Genomic DNA, 27677 nt, shown 5'->3' on the forward strand with positions numbered 1-27677 from the left:
GATGTGGTTGCTTCTTCATGAGTTAAAATTGTTTCAGTGATATCTTTGGTTTACATTTTCATTTGTCAAATGCAACTTTTTTTTTCTGGTGTAAGTGCCTTCTGTATATTTTAAATTCCTGTTTAATCCATCTGCCCCCCTTTGTGGTATCTTTGAAGGAGATGAATTCTTTCTGGGCCAGCTATTTGTAATCGTTTTATGTGAAAGATGTGTGAGTTCCGTGTTTCAGGCTAGTGGAAAGTCTTCCTAATACTCAGGGTTGTGTGTGTATGTGAGCGAATAAAGGTTGAAACCTTGTGTCTGTCTAACTACTCAGAAACTCAGTACTCTGCCTCCTTGTCTCATAGGCTGTTTCCTGGAAGGTGGCTTGTCTCTGCGATTCCTCATTTAATCTTACCTTCCATGCTTCCTGAAGCTACCAAGAGTATCTATGCTTCTTGTTTCAAACAAGAGATGGCTGGTTTTGTACCTCTAAGGGACAAACATCCTGGAATTGTACTCTGTTGATTCTCTGAGAACTGCAGCTGTGAACCTTCCAACTTGGTACTTGATCTTTATTGCTTTCGTCAGCTTATCTTACGTACTGTATTTCAGGATTACTACACCTCCTTGTTTGCCATCAATGGAGTGTGCATTTCTATTTCTCCTCCTTGTTGTTTTCCTCTGCACTTTTTCTATAATTCCAGTGTTATTCTAAATGGCCTATTTTGAAAGGGCCCAGAGCATTAACATTAATAATTTAAAAAATCCTTTCTTCCTCTCTCAGATATCTCTGCAACAAAAAAATGGAGAAATTTTTGTTGATGTGAAGTGGTTAAACTGATGGGTGAGGAGAGGCAGCTGGGATCATCAAAATTTTAGGTAAAACATCTTGAAGAGTCAATTTTCATGGAGGAGTGGTAAGAAAAAGGAGACAAGAGAGGGTAATTACCCCAGAGCTGATAGTCAGTGGGTACACATAGGTACAGATGAACCACATATTTACAGATGACATTGAATCGGATTGGGCAAGTATCTGCTCTGATTTTTAGTTTCTGTACCGTACTATTTTGTTACATATTTTGAACATTACCCATCTACTCAACACAAAGTAGAGATTTGTTCATTGTTTGAATACTTCAGTCTGTGTGGATAGCCAATTTGGAGGCGTTCTTGAATTTTTTTGCACTGACTACGTTAACCAGGTAATTGCCATATATCCAAAGTATTACCTGATGCTGACACCAGCTCTTCTATTTATTCCTCTTGTTTCTTCTTGACTTTACAGAAAAATTAACTCTGTGGTGGCTTCACTTCTTATCCAAATATTTTATTTATGAATAGGACACTCTGATTCAGATTTTCTGTGTTAATGCCAAAGCACTGTTTATATACTAACAGTAAACTGGACTGTTTATGCAGTATAGCCAGACTGGCTTGTCATGGTTTCAGGGGATCCCTTTTCTCAGGACATGAAAGCTCTAGTGTTAGAGATTAATAAACTCTTTCAGAACCCATCAACAGTAGCCAAAAACCCTTTCCATCCAGCCACATGTACTAGTTTGGGTCCTTTCCTCCATCAAGGATTAAAGAAACAAACACAAAAACAAAAACAGCCTATTGAATCACACCCCTGAACTGTGTTAAGCCCATTTCTGTTGGGGCGAGAATGAGAGTTCTGATTGCATTCAGATTGATTCTGTCTTCCTCCAGTGTTCTTACGAAATGTTTCCACCCTGCAAGACTGGCTTAATTCACATCTTATCTGGTAAGATTCTGCAGGGCAGTTACTAATGCTTACATTTAATGAGCATTTACCATGCGCCAGGAGCTGTGCTTTCCGTGCCTTACCTCGTTTGATCCTCAGAACAACTCTATTAAGATGGAAACATTACCAAGCCAATTTATGGAAATTAAATCTCCGATTTAAGGAAATGGATGATGAGGGAGGATAAGCACATTGTAAACTAGTTAGCATAAGTACCAATAGTCTAACCTGGCCCATATGACCCCACTAAGCAATGCCCACCCTGTGTGCACACTTCCTCTACTTTGGGCTTCTGTTATTTATACCCTGCCTTCTGAACCCAATGGTTTTCAATCCTGGCTGCACATTAGAATTACCTGTTGAACTTTTTTTTTTTTTTTTTTTTTTTAACCTGTTGAACTTTTTAAACAGTATTAATTTCCAAAGATACTCATTTAATCTGTTTGAATGCGGCTCCAACTGGTATTTTTTTAAAAGTTCCCAGGGTTGAGAAACACAGCCTTGACACCTAACATGCTGATTTATGTATATTAGGTCCCCAATAAGTATATCATTAAATGAATTAGAGACTAAATTGTTATCTGATTTATTTAGTAGGGTTTGTAGTACAGCTGTGTACACCAAAAAAAAAAAAAAATCAGAGTCTTAAATGAACAGTTCTTGTCAAGTAAAAAGACATTATTTGATTTTCTATCCCCATTCTCTCATGAGTGGATAGTGGAGTTTTCCTGAGACTTCGAGATTGTAGAATGACATTATCATTCTGACAGATAATAGGATATATGCTGATGTATTCTTGTGTTTTAAAATGTTCTCAGATTTAATTTCAAATATTGTGAACACAGATAGGTATGATTTTTTGGTTTCACAATAATTTTTAAGATGGTAAAAGAGGTTCTGAGACCAAAAAGTTTGAGAACTGCTACCTTAAGTGATGCTTTAGTGGTTTTGGTTAGTAAATACATGTTTAGAAATTGTGAAACTTACATCTGCACTCACAGTAGGGCCTAAAATCATTAAAGTTCTTGCTACTCAAAGTGTAATCCATGTAGCAGGAGCAATAACATTTCCAGGAGCTTGTTAGAAATGCAGAATCTTGGGGTCACCCAGACTTTCTGAATCAAAACCTTCATTTTGACAAGATCCCCATATAATTTTTGTGACCATTATAATCCAAGAAGCGCTGACTTAGAGAATTAGCCTTATTGATTATACTTGTTAGTAATAGTCCCACATCATTTTTATCATCTGTAATAGAACACATATTTGTTTTTCCCTTTCACTTCTGGCATTATGCCTTTATTGAATTTACTCTTATGTAGAAGTTCATGACTAGTATCAGCATCTCAATTTATAGATGGAGAAACTGAGAAACAAAAAGTTGGAGAGGTTTGACTGTGTCCCAGAGTTAAATCAAATGCCACAGTGACAAGAAAATGCAGATCAGCTGACTCATGCACCGATGCACTTCCCATTAAAGGACAGGAAGAGAACAGCCCCAAACTCACAACATGGAAACTCACTATTACATAGGACCTTGGGATTTTATAAATGTAAAGGGCTTAAGAACATCTCCAGGGCTTCCCTGGTGGCACAGTGGTTAAGAATCCGCCTGCCACTGCAGGGGACGCAGGTTCGAGGCCTGGTCCAGGAAGATCCCACATGCTGCGGAGCAACTAAGCCCATGCACCACAACTACTGAGTCTGCGCTCTAGAGCCCATGTGCCACAACTACTGAAGCCCATGCGCCTAGAGCCCGTGCTCTGCAACAAGAGAAGCCACTGCAATGAGAAGCCCATGCACCACAACGAAGAGTAGCCCCCACTCACCGCAACTAGAGAAAGCTCATGTGTAGCAACGAAAACCCAGTGCAGCCAAAAATAAATAAATAAAATAAATAAATTAAAAAAAAAAGAATAAGACACAATTCTTTAAAAGAAAAAGAACCTCTCCAAACATGAAATAGAGCCATTCAATGATAAGCAGATTTAAAGCCTTCCTCCTCACTACTCCCATGGTGCTCTATGTTTTGTGTCTACAGAAGTATTGATCATTTTATGTTGAAATGATTGGTTTATATGTCTGTTTCCCAAGCTGGACTCCATGATTTCTAGGATCAAGGACTGTGTTTTATTTTTCTTTCACTCTCACGGTTTAACCCAGTACTGGGCACATAGGAAGTGCTCAATAAACACTATCTTAGTTGGCTCAAGCTACCATAACAAAATACCATAGACTTGGTGGCTTAAACAACAGAAATTTATTTTCTCATGGTTTCTGGAAGTCCAAGGTCAAGGTACCGGCATGGTCACCTGCTGGTGAGGATTCCCTTCCTGGCTTGTACATGGCCTCCTTTTCACTGTGTCCTTACATGGCAGACCTTAAGCTCTCATCCTAGACTGATCTCAAGGCTCAGGGGCCTGCAAATTGGTGAAGATCTTCCATGCCAGTCTGCAAAGACTGGAAAAGGTAGCTGGTTTTTCAAATGCCCAATTTCAACAAAAAATCACAGGCATGCAAAGAAACAAGGAAATTTGACTCATTCAAAAAGACAAAATAGATATCCAGAAATAGTCCCTGAAAAAGCATATGCTTCAGACCTACTTTAAAACAACTATCTTAAGTATGCTCAAAGAACTAAGGGAAATCAGGAAAACAATATTTGAATGAAACGAGAGCATCTACAAGAAGATAGAAATTATTTAAACAAACAAATTCTGGAGCTGAAAGATACAATAACGGAATTGGAAAATGTACTAGAGAGATTCAAAGACAAACTCAAACAGGCAGAAAAATGAGTCAGCAAATATGAAGATAGGTCATTTGAAATTACTGAGTCTGAGAGCAAAAAGAAAAAAGAATGAAGAAATCGAACAGACCCTAAGGGACTTATGGGATACCATAAAAAAGCAATATATGCATTATGAGAACTCCAGAAGAAGAAGAAGGAGAGAAGAGAACAGAGAGATTATTTGAAGAATTAATGGATGATAACTTCCAAAATTAGAGGAAAGACATGGTTATACTAATTCAAGAAGCTCATTGAAATCTAAGTAGGATAAATCCAAAGAGATCCACATGCAGACACATTATAACTGTCAAAAACCAAAGACATAGAGTCTTAGAAGTAGCAAGAGAAAAGTGACATCATGCACAAGGGAGCCTCAGTAAGATTTCTAGCAGATTTCTCAGCAGAAACCCTGAAGGCCAGAGGCAGTGAGATAATATAGTTAAAGTGGTGAAAGAAGAAAACCTGTCAACCAAGAATTCTATATATGGCAAACTGTCTTTAAAAAATGAGGGAAAATTAAGGGATTCCCAGACAAACAAAAACTAAGGGAGTTCATTACCACTAGACCTGCCCAACGGGAGATGCTAAAGGGAGTCCTTTAAGCTGAAATAAAAGACCACTAGACAGAAACTTGAAGCCATACAAAAATATAAAGTTTTCCAGTAAAAGTAAATACATGAATAAATATTAAAAATACAGTATTATTGTAATTTTGGCTTATAACTCCACTTTTAATTTTTTTACAGAATTTAAAAGACAAATGCATAATAAATAATTATAAATCTATGTTAATGAGTCAATAATATTATTATAAAGATATAATTGTGACATCAATAACATAAAGTGAGAGTAGAGCTATAAATGAATAGTTTTTGTATGTGATTGAAGTTAAGTTGGTATCAATTTAAAATTGATTATTATAAATTTAGGATGTTATATGTAATCCTGATGGTAACCACAAAGAAAATATCTGTAGAATACACACAAAAGGTAATGAGAAGGAAATTAAAGTGTGTCACTACAAAAAATTAACTAAACACAGAGAAATGCAGAAATGGAGGAAATGTGGGGAAAATGCTACAATACATGCAGAAAACAAATAACAAAATGGTGGGATGAATTGGGAGATTGGGATTGACATATATACACTAATATGTGTAAATTAGATAACTAATAAGAACCTGCTGTATTAAAATAAAATAAATTTAAAAAAAGAAAATACAACAACAACAAAAACCAAAATGGCAAAAGTAAGTCCTTCATTATCAATAATCACCTTAAATGTAAAGAAATTAAATTTCCCAATCAAAATACATAGATTGGAATAAAAAAAATGAGATTCAACTCTATGCTGTCTACACTTTAGATGTAAGGACATGCATAAGTTTAAAGTGAAAGCACGGAGAAAGATATTCCATGCAGATAGTAATGAAAAGAGAGCAGGGTGGCTATACAAATATTAGATAAAACACACTAAATAAAAAACTTATGATACAAAGAAGGACATTATATAATGACAAACAGGTCAGTTCACCAGAAGATATTAATAGTTATAAACATTTATATACCAAACATCGGAGTTTCAAAGTATATGAAGCAAAACTGATAGAATTGAAGAGAGAAACAGACAACTCTACAGTAATAGTAGGAATCTTCAATATCACACTTGCAATAATGCATACAACAGCCAGACAGAAGATCTATAGAGGAAATACAGGACTTGAACAACACTATAGCCCAACTGGACCTAATAAAAATGTACAGAATACTCTATCCAGTGACAACAGAATAGACATTTTTCTCAATTGCACATAGATCATTAACCAGGATAGATAATATTTTAGGCCGAAAAACAAGTCTTAATAAATTTTACAAGATTGAAATCATACAAAGTGTCTTTTCTGATCACAGTAGAATGAAACTAGAAATTAACAGCAGAAGGAAAACTAGAAAATTGACAAACATGTGGAAATAAAACAAAATACTCTTAAGCAACCAATGGATTAAGGAAGAAATTACAAAGAAAATATCTTGAGACAAATGAAAATGAGAAAAACAGCACCAACTTAATGGATTCAGCAAAAGCAGTTCTAAGAGGGAAATCTATAGTTATAAATACATGAAAAGAAGAAAAGCCTCAAATCAATAACCTAACTCTATACCTTAAGGAACTAGAAAAAACCAAACTAATTCCAAAGCTAGTAGAAGGAAGGAAGTCATAAAGATTAAACCAGAGATAAATAAAATAAGGAATAGAAAAACAGAAAAGACAGTCTTTTCAACATATGGTGTTAGGAAAACTGTATACCCCCATACAGAAGAAAGAAATTACACCCTTACCTTATATAAAAATGAACTCAAAGTAGATTAAAACCTAAACATAAGATCTAAAACTATAAAACTCTTAGAAGAAAACATGGAGGAAAATCTTCGTGTCTTTTGATTTGGCAGTGAGTTCTTGGATATCACACTAAGGAAACAGAATAAAAGAAAAAATAATTAAGTGGACTTCAAAATTAAAACTTTTGTACACCAACAGAATGAAAGGTAACCCACAGAATGGGAGAAAATATTTGCAAATCAAATATCTGATAAAGGATTTTTACAGAGAATATATAAAGAATTCTCACAACTCAACAATAAAAACAAAAAACAACCCAATTAAAAAATGGGCACAGGACTTAAATAGACATCACACCAAAGAAGATATATGCAAATGACCAATAAGCACATGAAAAGATGGTCAACATCACTAATCATTAGGCAAATGAAAATCAAAACCACAATGAGATACCACTTAATACCCATTAGGTTGGCTATTATTGAGAAAACAGAAAATAACAAGTGTTGACAAGCTTTTGGAGTAGTTGGGACCCTTGTGCATTGCTGGTGGGGCTGTTAAGAGTGGATCTGTCATGGAAAACAGTATGGTGATTCCTCAAAAAATTAAACATAGAATTACCATATGGTCCAGTAATTCCATTTCTGGTATACATGCAAAAGAAATGAAATCAGGGACTCGAACAGATATTTGTACACTTATGTTCATAGCAGCACTATTCACAATAACCAAAAAGTGGAAACAACACAAGTGTCTTTCAGTGGATGAATGGATGAACAAAATGTGGTATATGCATACAATGGAATATTATTCAGCCTTAAAAAGGAAGGAAATTCAGACACATGCTACAACATGGATGAATCTTGAAGACATTTTGCTACGTGAAATAAGCCAGACACAAAAGGACAAATTTGTATATGATTCCACTTTTGTGTGGTACCTAGAGTAGTCAAACTCTTAGGGACAGAAAGTAGAATGGTGGTTACTCTGGTCTGAGGGAAGGGTGAACGGTGAGTTAGTGATTAATGGGTAGAAAGTTTCAGTTGGAGAAGATGAAGAAGTTTTGGAGATGGATGGTAATTGATGGTTGCACAATAATGTGAATGTACTTATTGCAACAGAACCATACACTTAAAAATGGCTAAAATGGTACAATTTGTTATGTATATTTTACCACAAAAATTAATAATGCCAGAAAAGAGTCAAATCTTAAAAAGAAAGAGCTTTATTAGATCAGATGACCCATCAAATTTCCTTTTTTTCCTGGATAACTTGCTCCCGGGGGCCTCTTTTCTTTTCTCTAATGTGGATGCCTTGATGATATCCAGGGACTCAGTGGGCATCCAGGGATTTCCCTGCCCAGCTCTGTTGTTGGGGCCACTGCTTCCTTAATCTATTTCTTGATTTATTCCCTTGTTTAGGTGGATAATATCCTCTATGAAAGGATGCATAGGTATTTAATCTTCTGGATCCTTGCATGTTCCAGAATGTCTTTATTTTTGCCCTTAGCTAAACTGTGGTTCGGTTTTCCTCAGAACTTCTCCATTTACTTCTAGCCTCCACGGCAGTTCTTTCTTAGTTGTTCCATCACCCCTTTGTCCTTATGCCTCAACCTCTGTCCATCGTCTCTATCTTGTAGGTTTTAGTGAATCTGATTTCTGACTTGAAGACTGTGTCCCGCTACATGTTTTTGTAAAATGAACAAGACGATTGGTGAATACCGTTCACTGATGTTTTCTTCCCATGTTTACCTACTGGGTTCAATCCTTTGCTCCCTGCCGTGCCCAGGAAATCGTTGGAACTCCAGAGCTATAACCCAACTGTATAAAAAGCGGCTTTGTAAATTGTCCATAGTCTTAACTTTCCCTGACTTTTTGTTTCATTTCAGAATAGCTTTGGAGTTGGATTTGCTATTTCTGGTCTTTAAAATTTTTTTAAAAAGTAGATCCCCAGAAGAACAAAACAGCAACTAAATAAAAACCTCTGTTTGTTTGAAAACTTAACTTGTTAGCTATTATGCTACCTTCATAATTTTCATCTTAGACTGTTATTATTAACCAAAAACCAGTGTTTGCAGAGATTAGATCCTTTCGCCTGAGACAGCATGACACTGAGGGTTAAGAAAACATATTTCAGATTTCATTTTCCATTTTTTTTGTTTTGTTTACTTTGTTCCTTTGTATGTGTTCCCATCTAAGTGTTTTCAGTTTTAAAATAAATATTTAAGACCCAGATCTATCTTTGAATGCATGCATAATCAACATCACCTTCAGTTAAATCTTCTACATTTTGCAACAAATGGCAGAAATTGACCTTGATATTTTCCAGAAGGACAAATTTATAAATATGAAAAGAGAAAAGAAAATCCTACACCAAGATAGCAAATGACTCAATATAGTTTCTGTAGTGAAATGAAGACAATTCACAAGGCCGGCATATTTATGAAAAGTACAATAAATTATGTAATACCGCAAATAAGCACAGATAATATGAGCCTGTGCCTTTTTCTTGATGCTGGCAATTTTTATATATCTAAGCCTATATGTGTTTTACCTTCAGTGGGTTTTGTCCATAAAAGCTAAATGTTCTGGAAAGACCCGCCACTCCCCACGCTGAAACTGTCATTTGAAATCCTCCTTTTGCTTTGTTACAGATGCTTTGTGTGGAAAGGAATAAAACCAGCCTTTGTTTTTTTGATGTAAAGAGAGTTAGAGAAAACATTGACGAAGAATATCTATATACAACTTTAAAAAAAATGGCCACTATTTGACCTTCCTGACTCAGTAAATCTTTTTAACTGAGCAGCGAGTCATTGGACTAGTGTGTTAGTTGGAGTTTCACCATACTTTAATTTTTCCCCAACCTATCCTTTGACAAGCACAGAAAGGCTACATGGTGAAGCAAAGGAGGAAGCAGGAAGTGGAAGAAAGTCCTGGGTAGCATGTACATAGAGACATGGGTGTGGGCTCTAGGCAGCCCAGATTTTCCCCAGCAGGATGTAGTGCTACGTGCGGGGCGCTTCCTCAGGGACACGCCTACTCCTCAGGCTCAGCCCCTTCTCCCTGTGTTCCTTGTAGCCACCAGGGAAGATTCAGTTGTCTTCACCCATCACCACTCACTTTATCCCAGGAAGTTCACACCCACCTCCTCCTCCTGCCTCCGCAAGCCTTCGTGGAGAGTGGGCCCAGTACATGAGCTGCCCTGATATTCGCTATTCCCTGAGACAGGTCCTTTTAAAACGAGCTTAGTGCATAAGGGGAAGACGCGGATGAAGAACCCCAAGCCCAGCGTCGGCTGGGGTGTCCCCAGGTGATCAGCGTGATCTGGAGGCTGTATGTCCACCGTCACATTCAGTCCTTCTGAAGAGCTGCCTGTCCGAGGCAGGGAACCTCACGTCTCAGCGAGGTTAGGGAGTTTTCTCTAGGTCACTTCAATGCCCACATTCTTTATATGAAACCATGTCCCCCAGACCAAGTGACAGAGTCTAACAAAGTTCCAAGGCTCCCCGTCGGAAGCCCCTGAGCCCTCTGTTGCCTCTGCTTCTTACACAGCGCCCCTGCCACCCAGAGGTCACCACTGAGGAAGGACGTCTGCGCCTGTGTTCCTTGAGAAGATAAGTTGCAGATGACAGCGTCTGGAGTGGACCCACAGGTCCTGCTGGTCTCGGCCTGTGCCAGGAGAGAGCCGTTTCTGCCACCACACTTCAGGTATCTGTCACCCCCCAATGCTCCACCCCCAGCGGCTGATGCATCTGGGGCTTGTAAGGTAGTTGGGTGAGAGTCCTCAAAATTGGAATTGGACACGCCCTTCCCATTAAAATGGAAATGATGGTTTTGTGAGATGAAGTTTGGCCGGCAAAGAGCGTTTTAAGGCTGGCTATGAGACGCAGTAGGCATGCGTTCATATTCTTCCAGTAACCTCAGGTTGTTGAATGTAACCTGGTGAGTGTGCGTTGCTCTTTCAAAGCACTTTCACATGTATTCACTTATCCTATTTTACAAGGGAGGAAATCGAGACTCAAAGAAGTGGCTTGTCCAAAAAAAAAGAAAAAAAGAAAGGGGCGGGCAGCTGAAGTAAAATACAGATATTTTGAAATCTATGCTAGAAAACTTTTCCCTATGACTTTGTGGCCTTTTCTTTAATATCAGGTCCTACTGGACATCACTCCCTTCTCACAGCTATTTCTTTTCATCGCTTGTATTTTCTTTTTCTCTTTTGGTCAGAGTTACCTCATTTATTATTGATATTGATTAAGGGAGACAGCAGAAACTTGAGAACTGATTACTTATACAGTTGACCTTTGAAGAATGCAGGGGTTGGGACGCCAGCACCCGTGCAGCCGAAAATCCACGTATAACTTAGAGTTCACCCTCTGTATCCTCAGATTCAACCAACTACTGTAGTGTTTACCACAGAAAAAAATCCGCGTGTGAGAGGACCCGTGCAGTTCAAACCTGTGTTGTTCAAGGGTCAACTGTACTACCTTCTTTGGGTTCTGGGCTGACAGAAAAGAAAACATAATCTTTAGGGAACACGACTTTAGTATGGAAATATTAAAGTAGGGACTCATTTTTTTTTTTTTAAGCTTATTTATTTATTTATTTATTTTTGGCTGTGTTGGGTCTTCGTTTCTGTGCGAGGGCTTTCTCTAGTTGCGGCGAGCGGGGGCCACTCTTCATCGCGGTGCACGGGCCTCTCACTGTTGTGGCCTCTCTTGTTGCGGAGCACAAGCTCCAGACATGCAGGCTCAGTAGTTGTGGCTCACGGGCCTAGTTGCTCCGCGGCATGTGGGATCTTCCCAGACCAGGGCTCGAACCCGTGTCCCCTGCATTGGCAGGCAGATTCTCAACCACTGCGCCACCAGGGAAGCCCAGGGACTCATTTTTATAATGCCCACACCTACATATTTTACAGTCATTGTTGATAAGAATATGAATATCAATAACTGAGAAGTTTCAAGAGGAATATATATGTGTGTGTGTGTGTGTGTGTGTGTATATATATATATATAGTCTGCATGCATATATATCCATGCATGTATAAACAAACATACATTTGTACACAAGAAAAATACAGGGACTTCCCTGGTGACACAGTGGTTAAGAATCCACCTGCCAATGCAGGGGACACGGGTTCGAGCCCTGGTCCGGGAAGACCCCACGTGTGTTGGAGCAACTAAGCCCGTGCACCACAACTACTGAGCCTGCGCTCTAGAGCCTGCGAGCCACAACTACTGAAGCCCGCATACCTAGAGGCCGTGCTCCGCAACAAGATAAGCCACTGCAATGAGAAGCCTGTGCACCACAATGAAAGGTAGCCCCCGCTTGCCGCAACTAGAGAAAGCCCGAGCGCAGCAACAAAGACCCAGTGCAGTCAAAAATAAATAAATAAATAAATAAATAAATTTTAAAAAACCAATACTGTGTGCTCAATACCATTGTTGTTATTTAAAAATCAAAAGAAAAATACAAATGGCTCCAGTAGAATAATAGAACTCTCAATTAATATTTTTGTTTGTTTGTTTTAGACAAATGTTTGCTTCTTATTGCCCTTCTACGGCCGATTTCTTTTCTACTTTAGAGTGCCATTACTATGGTTTCCTGCTCAGCATAATAATTTCTATCTGTATGAAACTATCCTGATTGCTACCTGCAAGTCTCTGTGATTTCAATTGTGAGGGGAAGGTGGTGTCATTCAGATAATGTTCAAAAATGCAAATATTCCCAGTAGGAATGTCCACAGAAGTCTTTCCCCCACATTACATCGGAGAAAAAAACAGAAGCAGAAGTGTGATGGTAGTAAATGTGTACAAAAGAACTAAAACACTGCGGGGGTGATTGTTAAAAGTTAAAGTGAGGAAGACAGCATTCTTGTTGAAAGGTTTTACAAATCAGTGGTATAAACTCAACCGCCTCAAACTCTGATTTTCGTGTGAAATGAAACCAACAAAGGACTTTGTCAGATTTCAGATTCTACTTGGAACGGTTTTAGAATCAGCTCCCAGATGTTTACGATTAGAGTGTCTACCTCTTGACACTCTTTGAGCCAAGCTATTTTTAAGCATCTGCACAGACTTTTGCTTCCTCGAGCTTCAGGACTCCTGATTTCTGTGTATCAACGTCAAGCTTCCAGCTGTTTAAGTCATAGACAGGGGGCAGAGTGTGTCCTATTGATGGGGAAGATGGAGGCTCTAGAAACTCGTGTAGTTAAGAGAGACAAAGAGTGAAGGAGAGAGGCGCAGGCAGACTGGACTCTGGACATCTGTGTCCGGAAGTCCAGCCCCGAGCAGCCGACTCCTCTGGAGTTGAAACCACCCGTTTTAAGGACTGTGAAGCCAATTCCTAATGAGTCAGCTCGTCCTCTTTTTGTTGTTCGTCTGTCAGGAACATAGAGCACGGTTTCTCAACATTGGCAGTACTGACATTTGGGGCCACATCATTCTTAGTCATGGGGGCTGCCCTGTGCATTAAACAAAATTTAGCAGCGTCCCTGGCTAGCACCCACTAGATGTCAGTAGTGCCCCCTTAGCTGTGACAATCAAAAATGTCTCCAGACATTACCAAACGCCCACTGGGGTAAGGGTGCAGAGCAGTATCGCTCCTGGCAGAGAACCGCTGAAATACAATATTGTTTGGGGCACTTATTCATTAAGACCAATTTTTCTAAATTATTGGCTCTCAAACATTATTTTCCTCTTGCCTTAAAAAGGAAAGTGTTAAAGTTTTACAGTTATGTGGCCCCTAATATGTATTACACTTTTAAAAATTAACTAATTAATTAATTTTTGTCTGCGTTGGGTCTTCGTTGCAGTGCGTGGGCTCTTCTCTAGGTGCGGGAGTGGGGGCTACTCTTCGTTGCGGTGCGCGGGCTTCTCATTGCGGTGGCTTCTCTTGTTGCGGAGCACGGGCTCTAGGCGTGCGGGCTTCAGTTGTTGTGGCACACGGGCTCAGTAGTTGTGGTGCACGGGCTCAGTTGCTCTGCGGTGTGTGGGATCTTCCCGGACCAGGGCTTGAACCTGTGTCCCCTGCATTGGCAGGCAGATTCTTAACCACTGCGCCACCAGGGAAGCCCCCTACACTTTTTTTAATGATGAATTTTTTATATAACAGTAGTGACCACTTTATAAAGGCAACTCTTTTTTTTTAAAGGACCTGTTTGCAGGTCTCTTGTTCCCTCTATTTTTCTCTTGTCCTTCTTCTCCATACCCCAATTCTTCCAGAACCTTCATAGAAAGTGAAAGGAATGGAGGTTGTGGTTCCCTCCGTAAGGTTGAAGATACGATGATGCATTTTGGGGAGATTGCTAGATCTAAGAGGAAACAGAGAAAGCAAGATGAGGAATGATGATGCTAGATTAAATTCTAACTCAGAAAAATAAGGAGCTTGGTGATATATAATATTAGACATTTTGGAAGAAGGTGACTATGTCCTCTTTATATTTGTCCTGGAGAAGAATACACTGAAGGACTCAGATATGTACCCTAGACTTTGGACCCCTGAAGCAGACCTCTACAATCTTAGAGGTTGATGTAGTTATAGAAAGGGAACACCCATAAGAAATATGGCTCTGGCGGAAGGAAGAGTCTCAGGTATCACAAGATGACTCCCAGTGAGGATAAGAGACGAACCATCCAAAGAACCAATGTGAAATTCCTAGAGAACCAGAACCCAAGAACCCTCATTTAAAATTCCTCTTTATCCCACACCTTGCCCTCTACCTTTTGCGTTGTTTATATAATATATTGAAAACACGGAATTTAAGCTCTTAATGTTATGCAGATTGTGCCTACATTGTTGAGATAAAGGTAGACATTGTTGAGTCTGTTTTTGGAAATCTTCCAAATCCATCCTAATTCGTTTCAGTTTTATGTTGTGGTTTGGGTCCCAGAGTTAATCGTAATAACGGGTGTCCTTTGGCTCTTGTCCGCAGTGTGTGTATTTCCCTTGGGCCATGAATAAAAGAAATGTCTGGATTTGGGTATTCTTGGTGTCCTTTGCACGATCTTTTTAAATTTTGCCTTTTATTTTTATTTTTAACACTGTTATCTTTGTTTTGTTCATCAGTTTGAATTTTTGTTGCTCAAATAGCAACAGAGACTTTTACCAGAGGCTTTATGTGTCTTCTTGCTTCCTAAAGCTTTTAGGCAGGCCAGTCACCCTGTGAAGCCATTAGAAATACTAGATTTTGAAACATGCTTGAAAAGTGACAAGATTTAGTCTTCTACTTGGGCAAAATCTCTATAGGCTTATGACAGTTTTACAGACCCAACATGTTATTCTAAGTGAGTCTGTTCATTTCATCTCATCAACATTCTCACTCAAATCAGCCAGAAATTCTGAATTTATGGCATGTATTTTATAGAATCATATTCACAACTTGTTGCTGGATCAAATTTGACCCTAGATGACAAATTTCAAAGCTGTAATTCCCTTATGCACTTTGGTTTTAGCAGAGAAATTTGTCCAAGTGCTTGGACCATATTGGTCCCCAATAAAACAAAATGTGTAGGTATTGTCTGGAGATAAAAAAAATAACCAGAATAGATTCTTATACTACCTCTATTTTTAATACTGTTCTTTTTTAAAGAGAAATTTTACAAGATGCCGTATATAACATGGTTGTATGAAAAGATATCCTGAAGTTTAAGGGAGATTTCTCCCTCAAATTGTAACAATTTAAGTGCTTTTCTTAAGGATTTTTATTTGTTTATTTTATTTTATTATTTTTTAAATTTTTTGGCCATGCCCCGCGGCATGTGGGATCTTAGTTCCCCAACCAGGGATCGAACCCACGCCCCCTGCATTGGAAGCACGGAATTTTAACCACTGGACCACCAGGGAAGTCCTCAGGATTTTTAAAATTTATTTATTTATTTATTTATTTATGGCTGTGTTGGGTCTTCGTTTCTGTGCGAGGGCTTTCTCTAGTTGCGGCGAGCGGGGGCCGCTCTTCATCGCGGTGCGCGGGCCTCTCACTATCGCGGCCTCTCTTGTTGCGGAGCATAGGCTCCAGACGCGCAGGCTCAGTAGTTGTGGGTCACGGGCCCTGTTGCTCCGCGGCATGTGGGATCCTCCCAGACCAGGGCCCGAACCCGTGTCCCCTGCACCGGCAGGCAGATTCTCAACCACTGCACCACCAGGGAAGCCCAGTCCTCAGGATTTTTATTTTAAAAGATAAAGGTTTTGATTTGAAGTATTTTCTCCTTTTCTAACCTTCAAAATCCTGAGGTCAGTATGTCACTGCTCTCCAAGTGAGCTGGAGATGATACAGACTGAAAACAGAACCCCATGTGCTTGAAGATGCTCTGATTCAAGTACTTACAAAGTTCAGAACTCTTTTTAAGAAATTGAAGGGCTCTCGTGCCAGCAGCCAGAAGGTGAATGTGAGAAGAATGGAATAGGTTTTAATTTTTTTAACCAAATACATTTCCCATCAGGACAGGCTACATAATTTTTCTAGGCCAGTGTCAAATGAACACGCAGGGCCTCTTATTCAAAACATTAAGAATTTCAGGACAGTGACAGCAGACCATGAAACCAAGTGAGGGCCTCTTCTAAGCATGACATTGTTTGAGAGACACTTTTCCTTCTATTTATCTAGTCCCTCCCTCTAGTTCAGCTGGGTACTTTGTCACTCAGGGAATGCCTTTACTTGTTCAGAATGGGCCAGGGAGATTAATTCCATGGTTCATCTTGTATTTACAAGAAAACACGTGAATTTTGGATAATAGCATAAACCTGCAAAATACTTTTTTTTTTTTTTAATATACAAGAAATACTTTTTTTTTTTTTTTTAAGATTGATTGATTGATTGATTGATTGCTATGTTGGGTCTTCGTTTCTGTGCTAGGGTTTTCTCCAGTTGCGGCAAGCGGGGGCCACTCATCATCGCGGTGCGCGGGCCTCTCACTATCGCGGCCTCTCTTGTTGCGGAGCACAGGCTCCAGACGCGCAGGCTCAGTAGTTGTGGCTCACGGGCCCAGTTGCTCCGTGGCATGTGGGATCTTCCCAGACCAGGGCTCGAACCCGTGTCCCCTGCATTAGCAGGCAGACTCTCAACCACTGCGCCACCAGGGAAGCCCTGCAACATACTTTTAACCCAAACTGTATTTTATTAAATTTAGCCATCCTCCATTGTGAGAAACACTACTGTTTTATGTACATTAAGAAAGAAAAGATGCTTCTGTTCAATGTGATGCATCGTCCACTGTAAAATGAACTGTAAATTCAGAGACATTAAAATGTTAAAGGCCTTAGGGATGATGAAACTGAGGATCTCAGCAGAGAGGGTTTGCAACACCATGGGTGATCTGCCGTTATCTCCCCACCACCCAGCTGTATAAGGCTCTTCTGTTAATAGAAGTGAGGCACAGGGCCTTAAGGAGATGTGCTCGGGTTATGTGCTTTGCTGGGGGTAGAGCGGTAGGCTCGGCCACTGGGACTGAGCTGGTGCTTTCTCCTCATAGCCCAACTGCCTTGTCTCTTCAGTGGGGTCTTTCCCTGGGTCAGAGAAGGTCAGTGGCAAAGAAAGAAGAAAATGACAGAAAACTAGATGAGAAAAGGAGAAATAGGCATGCAAATCTTAATGTTTTCTCTGTCTCTCTCTTCACACACACACACACATACATATATATGTATTTTACTATATATACATATTTTTTTAAATGAATTTGGGAAGCAATATTTTTGATGTGAAATTTAATCAATTTATGCCTCACTTTTAATTAGTTTCAAGCTGTTGATGATTACATATATATACATATATATATCATTTCAAGCTGTTGATATATGTATGTATACGCATATGCATTTTATATTTGGGGGAGTGAGTGGTGTAATTATTTGTGCAATAAACACCATAAAAGTTTAATGTAGACTATACATAAAGTTACCCATTAAGATGAAAGGCAATTCAGTAAATAAGCCACAGGGTCAATGAAGATTAGGGAAAGTGTTGTCATCTCTGCATTTAAAATGTCTTGAATGTGAGCAATCTAAAATTGAAAAAGAACTTTTTTGGAGATATTTACCAGAAATTCTTTCTTCTTCACTAGCATCCACCTTACCCACACACACGCGTGCACACACACTCGCCCACAATATGCCCACACACCATCTCCTGAAGCCTCCTGAAACCTTATGGTCTCATAACTGAGGTTCATTGTGTAACTGAAAAAGCAAAAAAGAGGAAGATTTCCACTTCTGTTGCTCTCCCTAAGAGATGGGCTCTTCCTTCAGAGACTAAAATCTCCAGGACAGGCTTTGTCTCTCACCCCCACTCCATCCTGCTTTGGGAGTGGAGGATGGGGGCTGGGCCGGGATGTGGCAATGTGGGAATTTGCTTCAATACACTGGGTCCCCTGGTGGAGAGCCCTGCGGGGACAGGGCTCAGATGCCTCTGGAATTCCAGGGGGACAATGGCAAATGGGCACTGTGGGTTGTGTCTGTGTGCCAATGACTAAAGCTCAGACATCTAATACAAGGTACTGGAGCCAAACAAAAGCCAATATTGAAGTTGATCCTTTGGAAAAGGAGTGAAAGGAAAGGGATTTGGAGAAAAGCTGTTGGCACCGTAGCTTTTAAGACTCAAGCAGCCAAAGACAAATTCAAGTTATGTTCTTCCGAAGATATTCTTCTTCAGCCTGAAAGCCACAACTGGTAGAAATTTGCAAAAGCCTCGGACAGAGGTGGACTTACCCACATTCAGGTGGGAAAAAATAAATGAAGAATGTGTTAAAAAATAAACTTTAGTTCCTAACTTCCTCCCCCATCTGCTTTTCCCTTTGCTTTCCTTTGGCTACTTAGTGGGAGGGGAAAAAAAAAGATATCCATTCTATTATTCCTTAATTTTCATCTTGCAGCTCATTATCTCAATCAGCACATCACAGATGAGTGCACTGATTTCTGAGAAAAATTCCAGCGGGTTCTTGTAGCTGTGGCTAATCGCCACAGTTAAGATTTTCTGTCATGACCTGAAAGGGATGGTAAGCGTTTGATTGGCAGGAAGGTTAAATAAAGAAATAGCAGGCAGAAGTGATCATGTTCTTTCCTGGCTCTTGGGGATCTGGGGTGGGAGGAAGGAGGTCAGGGATCATGAAACAGTAACCACCCAAGACCAGTTAAAGAATAATTTTATCTGGACCCAAATGTGGTCCCAGCATTACAGTGTGCATTGAAGGAGAGGTGCGGGTGCCCAGGGCTTTGGAATAAAGCATCTTCTGATGTGAAAGGTGGAAGAATCTGGTCTACAAAGGGAAGGCTAGTCACTGGGACTCGATGGAGAACTTGGGCGAAGACAGCAGACTCCCTTGGGTGAGAGCAGCCAGAAGCAAGGGCTGGGAGTTTGAATCACTGCTTACCTCTAGTTTGGTGCTCTAGACTCAATCTCTCTCTGCTTTCAGCCTCCCCATGTGTGAAATGAAGGAAATAGAAATGAATTTACCTCCTAGGGTGTCTTCATGGCATAATGTATAAAAAAGGTTTGCAAGGGACAAATGGAACAATCTGAGGGCATTCTGGGCCACAGTTAACATCAGTTAGCTGGAGAATTAAAGTACATGAGGCTTGAAATGAAAGAATGCAAAACCCAAACCTATAGTGTCCCCCCCCAAAAGAAAGAATGAAAAAAATACATAAGAAAGAAAACTGAAAACTGTGAAAGAAAAGCCCGTGGGGCATGATGTCCCTCAGGGGTGTGATACATCAATGTGATCAGTGTCAAGTGTGCACTGAGAACCTCCAGAGAGGGCAGTAGGTTTATAAACTGTAACATTTATAAGATCAGGACACACCTGTGACTGTGGGTGGCAGGGGAAATTGAAGAGATGCAAAAGAGAAATTAACATTGGTCTATAAACAGAAGGAGCATGACATAATCGGAAAGAAGGAAGAGAAGCAAAAAGGGTAAAGGGAGTGGAATATATGAAATACAGTTTTTAAAAATCAGTTAAAAAAACCCCCACACCCTCCCCTGCACCAAAACAAAAAACAAAAAAACCCTAGTTAATTTAGAGTAAAAAAACGAAAACTAAACTAGAAGAAACAAAAAAAGCCTCCTCTCTTCTCTCCACAGCCAAATGGATTGTTGGAATTACACAGGCAGTTAAGCCAAAATGGTTATCTGGTTGCTTCCTGCAAACACAATCTTAATGAGCAGCTTTACACTTGGTCCTAGAATACATAGGATCAGATTCTGGGGAGGACCAAGTAAAACACAATGAGTCATGAATCAGAACCATCCAACTCGTATGCAGTAGAAAGCAGAACAAAGCAGATGTTTCCTCCCTGCTGCCGAAGCCCTTGGCATCGAGGCTGGATGCTTGTATTTGGGGAGAGTGGGCAGGATGGGTGAGGGGCACAGGCCTCCCTTGTTCTTTCCTTCTCTCTGGTAGAGTCACCTGTGGACTATGGGGAATGGGGTTAGAGGGAGGGTTCTTTGTATTCTAAACAAAGCAAAGGGACCGGTGCTGCCTTCCTCTGCCTATGATAGAACCTGAATTCCAAAATGCTGAGATAGGGCACAGGGGAGCAAAGCATAATAAAGTACTGATTTGGAAACCAACCCAGATCAAACCTTATTTTCAAGGCAATATGAATGAAAAATAAGCTTTCAGAATCAAGGCTGACGATTGACGCCCTCTTTCTTTTCATTTCAGCATATGATTAGCTAGCCAAGGCAAAGGCAAATGAAATCTAAGTCGCCAGTGTCCTGGTCAAGTATCAGGAAATGCCTTCCCTACCACAGCCGTCTTCCATGGAATTTCAAAACTGTGATGTTTCTCCATCATACTTGAATAATTTGTGGCTTCCAGGAAGGCATCAGGCTTGTTAGAACTACACATGCTTTGGATAGTGAATATTTTTCTTTGAAAGTCAAGAGGAATGACACAGCAGATGTAAAATAGGTTCCCTGCCCACCACTTCCTGCCTCTATGTCTTCTCTACACTGATAATACCACCTTCCTCAATAGGCACAGCAGGTGGACACATCCCGGGAAGATGGGCAAATCCTCCCACCTCTTGGTGTTCTCAACACAATTTCCTTCTTCCAGCGCTTTTCCAAAAAGAAGAAAAATTTCCTAACCAAAAGAAGAAAGGCTTTAGATTAGGAGAATTAGAAATGGAGAATGTCCTGACTCGATTGCAATCTTATCTCAGATGAAACTGAAAGGAAGGAGCCCTGTCCAAGCCACTGGCTGTGCTCACTGTTTATTTCCCTTAAATCAAGATCGCAGGCACTGCGCCCTGGAAAAGTAGGTTTTGGACATGTCTTAGTACCTGTCATCAAGGACTCATGTCTCCCATGACATATGGACATTTTAAGATCTGCAAATAAATATACTAGGCAATAAAAGGTCTGTCTGTGAGCTCAGAGTGGCAAATGGAAAATTCTGGGGGATTTTCAAAGTTCTCACATCAAAGGAGATGGGGACACACATCATTCGATTTTAGGTTGAGCCAACACCATTTCCTGGGAAAATGGCGCTAACCTCTTAACTGGCTTCTCCTTTTATGCCCTAACCACCCCCGTCCACCCTTCTCTTTTTCTATGAAATACGTGTGAATACAGCTTTCCCTGGAAGTGAGCCCTAAGACTCAAATTTATGCTGCTTATTTGAAATGATTTAAAACAAATATTTTTGTGAAGCTTGGATCCTCGAATTGGGAAGGACTGTTTATAAACAGACACGGACACAGTTGATGACACAGTTGGCTTGAAAAACGTAAGCCTGCCTTCAGTCTGGCCCTTGAAATAGTATTTGTAAATGATGAATTTGTGTATAAAGGAACAATTTCCTGTAAATCAATGTACCTTACTTTAGATTTCAGTTTAATACAGAAAACCCTCTGTCCTTGGAAATCAAACGGCACACAAATTGTTCATGGTCTTCATAGGAAAAAGCCATATGTTATTTGGAGTGATTTATCTAGACATTCAATCCCTTCTCATTGGAAACCTGTATTTTTCAATAATGTTCCAATTAACCTGACCCAGCAGAATAAATCTGGGATACCTGCGTTGACAATAGATGAACACAGGCTGATTCTTTGGGCATTTTCATTGTAGGATGCACCCTAATAAAGAACAACAGATGCTTTTAATGATACCATTGCCATGAAACGGCTCTTGGTTTTTCCAGTTTCAGACCTTCTCAGAGCTATTTCAGTTATTAAAGAGAAGAAAAACAAACGAGGGCCACTCATTATGACTGAGGACAAGCATGGTGGAGTCAGTGCACAGGAAGGAGAATCCTTTGTCAGTTTCAGCCATGCTATCCACGGCAGGTTGTTGAAGCTAGACTCATGTTTGAGGTGTGTTGTTAGAATAGCAGAGTTTTTTGGTCTCTTTGCAGCGGTATTTATAAAAGTGTCATATGATTCTGCTCGTCTTTTAAAAGAGAATATGGGCAAAAACATTCTCTTTTCTGATGGGTACTTTTCCTGCAGAAATCAAATTCCTCACTCCCTAAAATTTAGGCCTGAGGGAGGTACCTTGTTGTTTCTTGCATCTTGGGAATCTTTGCACCAATTGGGAGAAACTTGAATGTACCCAAGGGAGCATTTTTGACTTCAGAGCAGGAAATTACATCCTGGGAGGAGCAGTCTTTTGCATAGTTCCCAGAGGCCTGGAGAGCTGGAGGGACCCTGGAATAAGCATAGGGAGGGCCCAAACTACCAAGGATAGTGGTGCTTTCCATTTGTTAGGAGAAAACAGAGCAAGGTTGGCTAGAAATTCAGGGAGCTACTGTTCAACTCTGTGTTTCCATCTTCCAGAAGCATTGGCTCACAGGTCATTTCCTGGGAATTTTTGTTACAAAGAAACACCTTTCTCCTGTAATGTAAACAGGATGATGACCTAGACCAAGGTTTTGATGCTGTTTTTTTAATATCATATTGTAGCCAAAAGGTCTTGTTCCATGACTATTTATGTGACATTTGACAAGTAATTTTATTTGGTCCTCATTTTTGCCTCCAACAAAGTGATGACAATATTTTCTGCCCCAAATAGCCTGAAACGGGTCTTATAAAAATAAGTATGAACATTTATATAATTTACTTCTCCTTGTGTTAAAGTAAATAAAGACAAGATGTTTTATAGGATTACTATTTTTATTTTCAGTAACATGAATCCCAAGACAAGCATGATTACAGTATCATGGTTTTATAGTGCTCTATGGTTTATGAAGCATTTTTTAATATATGCTAACTCATTTGATATTTACAAAAAATACTAGAAGACAAACCAGATAGCTGTTATTTTTTCTATTTCCTAAATTAAGAAATAAATAAGCAGAAAGGTTAAAGGATTTATATTAGGTCACACAGTCTGGAAAAGAAGATTTAAAACCCCTGGTTTATGATAATTTTTAATGTCTTTCATTCCTCTTTGGTGCCAGGGTTTTATCACATCACTAAATCTGTCTTTACTTTCTGAGCCAAGTTGCTTAAAATCTTAATATTCTTATTTTTCAAGTATTGCAATTTTAGCGTAGAAATAAAACTGTGACCAGTCTGTTGGGTTGTGAGTCTTTGTGTGAAAGATTTGACAGCGCGGTAAAACTCAACCTAGATGCCTCGTAAATAAACCGACTTAATAGAGAGTTAGGGGATTTCTATTTCCAAGTTTATGATGGAAAGAAGTATTAGTATCTAACTAATTTTTTTTTCTGTGCAGACCTTATTGAGTTTTTTTCCCCAACTTACCCTCTAATAATTCTTCAGAGTCTTTTCATACAATAATTGCCCACTCTTCTGGCCTCAACTTTTGGTCTTAGTGTAGACACCCCCCCCAACCAAACAACCAATTAACTTTTGGTCTTCGTGTAGACCCGCCCCCAACCAAACAACCAGTTAGAGTCCTTCCCCTGGGAGTCACAGGCAGAGGGACATGCAGTCTTCTCCAGTGGATGGGCCTGTGATGGGTAGATTTCTGGGATCATGGTTCTCGTCACATGGATTCCAGAGCAGAACACAGAGACTGAGAGAGAGAGACAGGGGGAGGGAGGTGGGGGGTTGGGACAGGGCACGGGGGCGTGGAGGGAGAGAGAGAGAGAGAGAGATCTGAAGTAAGGCTTTGGGAGAAGAGATGAGATTCAGAGAGAGTCCTGACAGATTTCCAAACCCTAGTTCCAATCCCTTCCTGGGGACTTGTGGCATTCCCTGCCCTTGGGTTTTGGGAGATACCCCTGAAGCCTTATTAATATATGAACCTGGATTTAATGTGCTTAAGATCACCTTTCAATCCTGCTGAAACAGTTGTTCAAAGTAATTGCCTTCCCAGGCAGAACATTTTACCTTCAGCTCTTTAATCCACACCATGTATCATGAACACAGTGAAGCATTGATGTAATTATGTGAAGGACAGAGTGGAAATGAAAAGGAGGAAACGCAGGCTGGTGGTTAGATTGGCAAACTAAATGTCAGAAGTTTTGTTTCTGTTTTTGACATGACTCTGGGGACACACTCAGTCTTAGGCTCTCTGCTGTCACGCCGCCAGAGCCCAAGAGACCAGGTCTGTTTCCTACTTAGATGAGCATAGCTTCTGATACTCTGGGACCCTTGTGATGGTAAGAAGATGCTTCTAAAAGTGAAGAAGTCACAAGCCCAGGCAGAGTGAAAGGTCAGTTTCACAGTTGGCCCATACTTTCTCATCTACAAAGCAGAGGACAGCGTAAGTCATACTTGATGGGGCCAGTTTCAATTATGGGAATCAAAGGCAACCTACTTTTTATCTTGTGACATAGTTACCAGCTCAACACGGAGGAAATCTGGTATGGTGAGACTGACAGTTTTTTCTGTGTATTTGAATAGAGACAAGTGCTCTTTTTAAAAAAATCCTGCCCTTCTGCTTCCATAGAACAATCACTTGTCTTTCAAAACCATGATGTGGCAGCACTCTTTAGTCCAGAATCCTTTATGTTTTCTATTAGGATTTTCTGATTGGCTCAAAAAATCATTGCACGTTCCTTCTTACATATGACATGATTGTCTGTGTAGAAAATCCCCCCCAAGATAAAATATGTATAAATTAAACAAAACATGTACAAGATCTGTATACTGAAAGTTATAAAATGCTGATAAAAGGAATCAAAAAACACCTAAATAAATGGAAAGATATACTGTGTTCACTGATGGGAAAGTTTAATATAGTAAAGATATCAGTTCTTCCTAAATCGATCTATAGGTTTAATGTAATTCCTATCAAAATACCAGCAAAGTTTTTTGTAGACATAAACAACCTTTTTCTAAATTTACGGTGCAAATCCTAGAATAGCTAAAATCATCTTGACAAAGAAAGATGAAGAGAGAGGAATCACTCTACCTACTATTAAGGCTCACCGTGGAGCTCTAGGAATCAAGACAATGTGGTATTACCAGACAGATAGACATATATTCAGTACATCATGGAACAGAGTAGAGAACCAGATATAGACCCACACAGATGTGCTCCTTTGATTTTTTTTGAGGAAAGTGGAAAAGCAGTTAAATGTAGGATAGCCTTATCAACAAATGTTGCTGGAGTGATTGAACATCTATAGATTAAAAAAATTGAACCTCACACATTATACAAAAATTGATGCCTAATGGATCGCTAACTGAAAAATAAAGTGTAAAATTTTTAAACTTTTAGAAAAAAACTTAGGAGAAAAATCTTCAGAATCTAAAACTAGGCAAAGAGTTCTTAGACTTGTTGCCAAAAGAATAAACTGATAAAATGGACTTCATCAAAATTGAAAAGTTTTACTCTGCAAGAGACCCTGTTAAGATGAAAATACAAGGTACTGACTAAGAAAGAATATTTGCAAACCACATATTGACAAAGGACTAATATCTAAACTATATAAAGTACTCTTAAAAGTCAATGGTGAAAAAACAAATAATTCAGTTAGAAAATATGCAAAAGACGAGAACAGACACTTCACCAGAGGAGATTTACAGGCAAGTACATGTATGTAAAGATGCTCATCATCAATCACTATTAGGGAAATGAAATTAGAACCCAAATGAGATATCACTACATACCTATCAGAACGGCTGAAATTAAAAAAAAAGCAAAAGAGTGACAGCACCAAATGATGGAGATGAAGCTGAATCATTTATACATTACTGATGGGAATTTAAAATGGAACATATAGTACCATTTAAAATGAAAAATAGTTTGGCAGTTTCTTATAAAATGAAATACTTAATTACCATTTGACCCAACAATTGCAGTCTTTGTCATTTATCCCAGAGAAATGCAATTTATTTTCATACTAAAACCCATACATGTTTATAGCAGCTTTATTTGTAATAGCCCCAAAGTGGAAACAACCCGTGTTCTTCAGTAGGTGAATGGATAAACAAATGGTACATCAACATCATGGACCACTACTCAGCGATAAAAAGGAACAGACCACATTGGTTCACACAACAACTTGGATAAATCTCAATGGAATTACACTGAGGGAGAAAAAGCCAGTATCCCAAAAGGTTACATACTGTATTACTTTTATGTTGCTCCTGCAACAAACTACCACAAACTTAGTGGCTTAAACACAAATTTTTAATCTTACAGCTCTGGAAGTTAGGACTCCGAAATCAATCTCTAAAGCTTTAAAAAGTCAAGGTGTTGACAGGGTTCGTGCCTTCTGGAAACTCTAAGGGAAAATCCATTTCCTTGACTTCTTCAGCTTCTAGAGGATATCTACATCCCTTGGCTTGTGGCCCTTTCCTTGTATCCCCCCAACCTCTGTCTCCATCACATCTCCTACTACTATATCTCTGATCTCTTGCCTCCCTCTAATCAGAACTTTTTGGACTCATTCAGATAATCCAGGAAAGCCTCCCTCTCTGAAGATCCTTAACATGGTCACATCTGCAAAGTATCTTTCACTATGTAGGCTAATGTATTCACAGGTTCAAGGAATTAGGATGTGAGCATCTTTGGGAGACCATTTTTCAGCTTATTACATATACTGCTTGATTTGATTTCTATAACATTATTTAAATGAAAAAAAATCATAGAACTGAAGAACAGATTAGTGGTTGCCAGGGTGAGGGGGAGAGGGTAGGTGTGGCTCTAAAAGGGCAACACAAGGGGTGTGTCTTGACTGCTTTGTACCTTGACTGTGGTGGTACAGGCACCATCTACACATAGGTAAAATTGCATGGAACTAAATACACACACACAAACACAAATGAGTATAAATAAAACTGGGCAAATTTGAACAAGATAGGTGGATTGTATCAAAGCTAATATCCTGCTTCTGATATTGTCCTGTGGTTTTGCAAGATGTTATTATTGAAGGAAACTAGGTAAAAGAAACTAGGTTATTATTGAAGGAAACTAGAAAACTAGGTAAAGGGTATGTGGAATCTCTTTGTGTTTCTTACAACTGCAAGTCAATCTATAATTATCTCAAAATAGAAAGTTTAAAAAATCAAAGCAACAAACCCCAGAAAGTCATAGTGATTATTCTAGAAAGGTAATAATACCTGAGGTTGGATCCCAAGCCCAGCTGGTAGTCAGAATTATTTGCGGGCCGGGCAGGGGGGTGTTGTAAGAATACAGATTCCGTGACCCCATCTTGGACCTACTTGATTAGAATTTTGTGGGATAACAGCCAAGAACCTCCAGTTTTAAAAACTTCACAAGTGATTTATCATCAACTAGGTTTAGAAACCACTGTATCATAGCCAGGACATGGAAGCAACCTAACTGTCCATCGACATATGAATGGATAAAGAAGATGTGACACATATACACAACGGAATTTCACTCAGCCATAAAAAGGAAATGAAATTGAGTTATTTGTA

The 27677-nt window shown here is 39.5% G+C and overlaps 1 protein-coding gene across 5 annotated transcripts in view; it reads left to right on the plus strand.

Annotated features, from left to right (window-relative positions):
* Window positions 1–27677, plus strand: part of COG6 (component of oligomeric golgi complex 6) — a 179639-nt gene that overhangs the window by 99191 nt on the left and 52771 nt on the right. For all 5 annotated transcript variants that reach the window (XR_009498678.1, XR_009498680.1, XR_009498676.1 and 2 more), the window contains one exon: window positions 10431–10586. The gene's annotated coding sequence lies outside the window, so the exon portion shown is untranslated. The remainder of the gene's footprint in view (window positions 1–10430; window positions 10587–27677) is intronic.

Source organism: Balaenoptera ricei, chromosome 18 (genome assembly GCF_028023285.1).
Source record: "Balaenoptera ricei isolate mBalRic1 chromosome 18, mBalRic1.hap2, whole genome shotgun sequence".
Lineage (NCBI taxonomy): Eukaryota > Metazoa > Chordata > Mammalia > Artiodactyla > Balaenopteridae > Balaenoptera > Balaenoptera ricei.